At 47.7% G+C, this 6,000-nt stretch overlaps 1 protein-coding gene across 5 annotated transcripts in view; it reads right to left on the reverse strand.

Annotated features, from left to right (window-relative positions):
- ST3GAL6 (ST3 beta-galactoside alpha-2,3-sialyltransferase 6) overlaps positions 1–5,420 on the reverse strand; it is a 46,036-nt gene extending 40,616 nt beyond the window's left edge. For 4 of the 5 annotated variants that reach the window (XM_061366596.1, XM_061366597.1, XM_061366598.1 and 1 more), the window contains exon 1: positions 4,908–5,420. The gene's annotated coding sequence lies outside the window, so the exon portion shown is untranslated. Of the gene's footprint in view, positions 1–3,821; positions 4,002–4,907 lie in introns of those variants that run through there. The other variant, XM_061366599.1, reaches the window with a different exon arrangement.
- Between the last annotated feature and the right edge of the window lie 580 nt (positions 5,421–6,000).

Below are 6,000 nucleotides of genomic sequence, written 5' to 3' on the forward strand. Positions count from 1 at the left end.
GCAGCTGATCCTTATTTCAGTGTTTCCTGAACCTGTACTCACAAGGACTAGAAACTTTTCTCAAAGTGAGTTGAAGACTCAGTGGAAATCCAAGACTGCTTGCCACCCATCTCACAAAGCTTCCTACTGGCCAGAGGCCCAAAAGAAGCAGTATTCCCCTATGGAATAGAAAATTGCACTCTAAATCAAGAGATGTTAAGAACAGGCTCAGTAATTAAGTCTGAACTAAATTTCATTTCTGTCAGCTCTTAAAACCAGTTCTTTCATTACTTCATTCCTGCCCTCCTAACAGGAGGGAGGATCAGCTTTGTGGCTCCTCAGACTTTCCAGCCTTCCCTTCCCAGTCAGAGCAAGTGGGGGCTATTCAAGTTTTTGCCTTGCTCCTCCTGGCTCCCCACGGGTGCTGGAATGTAAAGAATAGCTCTAGCACAATGTACTCCAGTTTTGCTGCTGCTGCCAAGGCTGGAAGCAGAGGCAGTGCAGAACAATTACACGCAAAGTTTGGGTATTATCCAGGGGAAGCTTAAAATTCGCTCATTCTGTTGCAGCACTTCCTCTTGAGATATCAAGGCTTTTGCCTTCAAGACCAAAGAATGAGCAACATTGAAAGCTGAAGAGACACCCCCCCCAAACAAAATGAACTTTAAAAGGAGGTGGTATTTGAAGATGACAGGTACAAAACGCATCAAGAAGCAGTACCACAAAGTATTTTGCAACATTCTGCACCTCCATTTGCTCAATGCACTCTTCAAAACGCACCAATATTACACACAAGCCACATGTTCACTGTTTTTGTTTCATAGCACACCTGAGCTAATACTGCCCATCACTTTTCAGCTTTTCAACCTTTCTGCACAAACAGTAGCTACAGATATCAGCGATTACTGCACTGAGCCACAAAGCGAGAATAATTTTCACACACCACGGAAATGTGACTTGTAAAGGAAACAACAGCTTGCACCTCATGTTTTCCTTCCAACCTCAGTGCACATCAAGAAAAGCTGAGGATTTTTTTTTATTCTTCTGTAGCAGGATGAAAGAAAGATTTAATGCTTCAAGTAGTTCACACACCAAATAGTAAGAGAAGTTTTAATTTCCTTTGAAGACTATGGATAGGTACAGAAGTAGCCACACATAACATAGCAAAAATGGAAGTAGGAGAAACTGGATTAATGGGGAAGTTTGGGTGGAGGGGAAGGTATTCTGCTACAAAGCTCTTGCTCTTTTGAGTACACAGGTGGTAAAAATTAGAGACTCTGAAAACCAAAAAACCGTGTACATTCAGTTACCCCATAAATTAATTTCCCAATATTATTTACTATCTTCCCTATAAGGCCAGAGAAATCAATGAACAAATTACTCAAAAAATGACAAGTTGTCATAAGCTTGATGAATTTAACTCCACTTAAACACACAGTGCACATTTCAACTGATTTAGCTAAAACATTGCAACCATCTGTAAGGAAAGATGTTTGTAAAAGGTATTTCAAGGAATCTTGAGCCTGTTCCTAAAATGCACTTAACTAGGGAGACACAGCAGAGTATATCTCATCATACACATGGTAAAAATAACCTTTCATGCCTTAGTAAAATAACCTTAATGTTAAGGTAGAAAGACAAATAAACCAAGATGCTGTGCTACAGTTCAAGCTATACAGTGGAGAAAAAGAAACGTCAAACAAGAGCCTTTCCCCACAAGCCCTTTGAGTCAATGATGTGGACCACCTCATGTACATGTTCCATCTTCAAACAGCCAATCTCACCGCATCCTCTTCCAAACCAAAATACTTGAACCAATCTCCAGCAGCTTATGAAGCAACACGTAAGAAGAAAAAAAAAAAAACCAACAAAAAAAAAACCAACAAACCCAAATCAGTCAAAGCAGTGTATGAGAACTTTACCAAGCCTGTCTTGGGAGAACAGATCAAACCTTTACTGAAAGGCACTAATCGTGGTGTGCCCAGAAACTAACAATGAAAACAAGCCAGGATAAAAGTGTTAATGACACAAAGAAGCTATCATTAAAAAAAAAAAAAAAAAAAAAAACCTCTTCACAGTCCCTGCCTTCTATCCAAAAACAATAACACGGGGAAGAAAGCAATCATGTGAAATGCTCTAAAACTCTCTGCATGTAAGCTTTCAAAGGTCTGAGGAGACAGTGAAAGAGAAGCATCTCAAGCACTTGCCCCTGCAAATGAGACCCACCACCCCATCAGCTACTGTATTTTCCTCCTCAGTGAGGCAACTCCCCTGTGTAGTTGCTAAAGCTACTATTCAGCAGCACACACAGTACATACATACTTCATAACTACACAGTTATACTACAGTACATAGTATCTCACCAATCACCTTTTATAGCCAGAACACCGTAACTCGCCTATTTCCGCACTTGCTCACAACTCAGAACTCAGGCACTTGTGATCTTCCTGCCAGCTTTCAGGTCTGGCTGTCCTGCCTACATGCTCTGCAGCTGCTCCCAAAGGCACCTTAGCAACAAGGAACTGATCCCACAGAGAAACTTTCCTGCTAGTTTTGAACAGGGGCATATTTTAACATGGGGAGTCTCACAAGTCTCAAAGGAGGATTCATACATCCAACAAGCAAGAGAGGTCTCCTACAGCCAGAATGACCGTTAGGGAGATCATGGATTTACCCACGTTTAAAACTATAGCCTTAAGTTTAAGAAATAAATTGACTTGCAGAGAGACAGACATGCTAAAGAAGCAGGTACTGCATCAAGAAAGATGCAAAGGAAGATTCACAGATTTATTTCACGTGAGAAGAATAAAAACAAGGATACAGTTGTGCTATCTTACATGTGGATGGAAAGTAATTTTAGTTTCAGTTCTATGAGCTAATCAGATAAGAATATATCCTATTCGGAAATGGACGGGTAGGAAGCCTCACTCCATACACATTTCCTTTAAGCCTACTCTGAATGTAGCTTTTTAAGTCCAGTACCATGGCATTCACCACAAAGTATATATATATTTTTAATGAGCAATCTTTTTAGACAGTCCAGCTAAAACAGAATTGCCAGGTTAAAACAAGCAATTTCATCCCATCACAAAGTCTGTCCTTTCTAAATTGTTTTGTAACCATATACTATGGAAGAACAGATTGGCATAAAGCGGGTAATGGGAGGGACAAAACCTGAAGAAACCTGGACAGAAAGTTTCCGTTGGGTAGCAGGCGCACAACAGTTGAGCTGTTCATCTCGCTGGAAATTTTAATTTGCGAGAGGACAGCAAGCCTGACCTCACAGTTTGCGATACCTAAAATAGAAGCACCACCCCCACTGCCAGAAAATAATCCAAAGACTTCTTTTTCTTAAAAAAACAAACAACAAAAAAACAACACAATCCCCCCCCCCCCCCCAAAGAGAACATAGAACTCCCAGGGTTTGTTTCTTCCCTAAACTACAAGCAATGGATTCGCATAGCTTCAGGCTGAGTCTACCCACAGAGCCATTGTTCCTTCCCCTAGGCCTTGGGCATTTCCAAGGGGCAGTCAGTCTCTCCCTTTCGGTGCCCCCAGTAAAAGCAATCCTTTATCAGAACCTGCCTGACCGGCAGCCATGGCAACACGCTGGGATTACCAGAGCCAAGCATCTCAGCAGAAGCCACGAGTCTCCCCTTAAATTCCATTTACGGACCGCTGCCGGCCGCCGCCGCTAGCTCTGACTGGAGACTCCCCCTGCGCGGGGCTGCGCGTCTGGCTTGTGCCCGCTTTCCCCTTGCCCTGCCCAGCTCTTGAGCCCCGCGCCCCACCACCACCGGCCCCCGCCCCGTAAACACCCGCCGGGCCCCACCGCGACTCACCGCTCGCGGGGGCCGCGAGGCCGCCGCGGGGCGGCTCTCGGGGCCAGCAGCATGCGGCCCGGCGGCTGGCCGCGGGGCTGGGACCGGCTCCGCCTGCCTCCCACCAGCGGGGCTGCTCCAGGAGGCCGGAGAGAAGCGAACGGCTTTCCCCCCAGCCAAACTCCTTCCCGGAGGAGCCGCTGGGGTAACAGGGACGGCCCCTCCCCTCATATCCCCCAACCCCGAGCCGCCTACCTGGCTAGGTGACGGCCGGCAGCCCGCCGGACCCTCCTCGGCGCTGCCGCTTCCTCCTGCTGCCCAGCGGCGGCTGGAGCGAGGCCCTGGTGCCCGCGGCTGCCCCCGCCGCCCGCTGGGAAGCGCCCCCCCCCAGGGGGGCCCTTTGCCGACCAGGGTCGAGAGCCGGCCCCGCATGCGGCCCCTCAGCACAGTCGGTCCCTGCACCGGGCGCGTGTATGGGGAATCAAGCGCAATCAAGCTCCTCCAGCGAGCCGGGCGGCGGCAGAGCTTCAGCTTCAGTCAGGGTCATCCCCAGCGGTAACCGGGTCCCTGCGACGCCGCGATGTTAATTTTTACCAGGAAGTTCCCAGGAACCTCTGGGAAAGGTCTGGGACATCTCATCTCACCAGCCCTCAAACCGATTAAAACTGTATTCCCTTCAAAGGAAGCTTGTAGAGGCAGGCTTCATCTCTTTGGAAATTCAATTAATTCCTTGAATGCTTTCACCCAGAAGCACGCTGATGTATTCGAATAGCCAGCTCTTCCTTTGAATATGTAGTCATTTACATTAAATAACAATTTTGTTGGCAGCTGCTGCCATCAGTACTTACCTGAAGGAGGTTTTAAAATTGGAAACACACGTAGGCTTTACACGAGGGTAGCTGGAAGGTTTCCCGGCTTGAAATAACGCAAGAGCGTGGTGGGAAGGAAGATGGATGGCTCACGGCAAGAACACCGGCAAACCCGAGAATAAGGGCTTTCGGCGTGCCCGATCGTACGGGTTCGGGCACCATCCACGAGATCCTCTCACCCAATGCTCTTTACAGAGCTCGCTACGGTTTATAAAGTAGAGGAGAGGTGTTCACTTACCAGTTGTCAACACACCAGATGTTTTAAGTCATCTGAGCAAAGGGGACAGGACTTGCCGCTTATCAGGGCCGCTCAGGCTGCTATCGGCCTTAATCCCGCCCGGCGGTGTTTACCGTGAGGATGAAGAAGAGAGCTGGTTCCAGCTGAGCCCCGTCTGCAAAAGAAAACGTCAAAGGCAGCACGTTGTGTGTTTAGACAGACATGATACTCAGCTCGAGTCTGCTGAAATTCCTCCTCGAATTATAAAACCAAAGCCCTCCAGGGAGAGGAGAGACTCACGTGAAGAAAACTAAAGCGTTGCTCCGTCTCCCCTCAATAATGACCGTGTCTTCTCTGACTAACTTCAGCTGCAGACACTCTTTCTCTTTCCTCCTCCCCTGGGCCGCAGCCGTCCCCCTCCGCGCCTGCTCCGCCAGCCCGGGGGAGGCGGGAGACCCACAAAGCGAGGGGCAGAACCTCCCTCAAACCCCTCTGAGCCTTTCCCACCCCGCCAGCCCCTCCCCAGCCTCCAGGAATTAAACTGATTGTCACCTAGGGGAGATAAGGGGAGGGGGAAACCACGCAAGCTGAAAGCCACAACGGTTATTTCAGGTGGAGGATTCTTACCCGATACCTCGCCCCCTTCTAGCCAAGCCCCAGCGAATGCCATTAGGGGATCAACTAATCCCCTGAAGAGCTCGAAAAACGGAACCCCACCCTGTATGACCAGTACAGGAGAGGGTCATGGGGCTCCTGGAAAACTCTTCACACTAGGACAGCCAGCCACGCGGGCCTGGGTGTTACTGTTTGAAAATGAAGGTTAATAAGTAATTCTGTCAGTGATAAAGGGGGTGGGAAAAAAAATATTTTATCCAGAATCCTGTGCTGCATCAATGTGGTATTTTGCTAGAAGTCTGAGGGGTTATTAATAATCTGATTGTTCTCTCCTGTTGCAAATGTAATCCTGACCACTTTTAACCCGGCAATTTTCTATATTTTTGTGGTATGGCTTTAGCATTGTTATCAGAACAAGATGCTCCCTTTATTGGAAGAGCAGCTCTTGGGGTTTTGGTAACTGTCACTGGGAATGACCAGAGGTGGAGTCTCTTCTCAG

Source organism: Neopsephotus bourkii, unplaced genomic scaffold (assembly GCF_033783945.1).
Source record: "Neopsephotus bourkii isolate Nb327-2 ecotype Australia unplaced genomic scaffold, CSIRO-AGI_Nbou_v1 NB_1350, whole genome shotgun sequence".
Taxonomy (NCBI): domain Eukaryota; kingdom Metazoa; phylum Chordata; class Aves; order Psittaciformes; family Psittacidae; genus Neopsephotus; species Neopsephotus bourkii.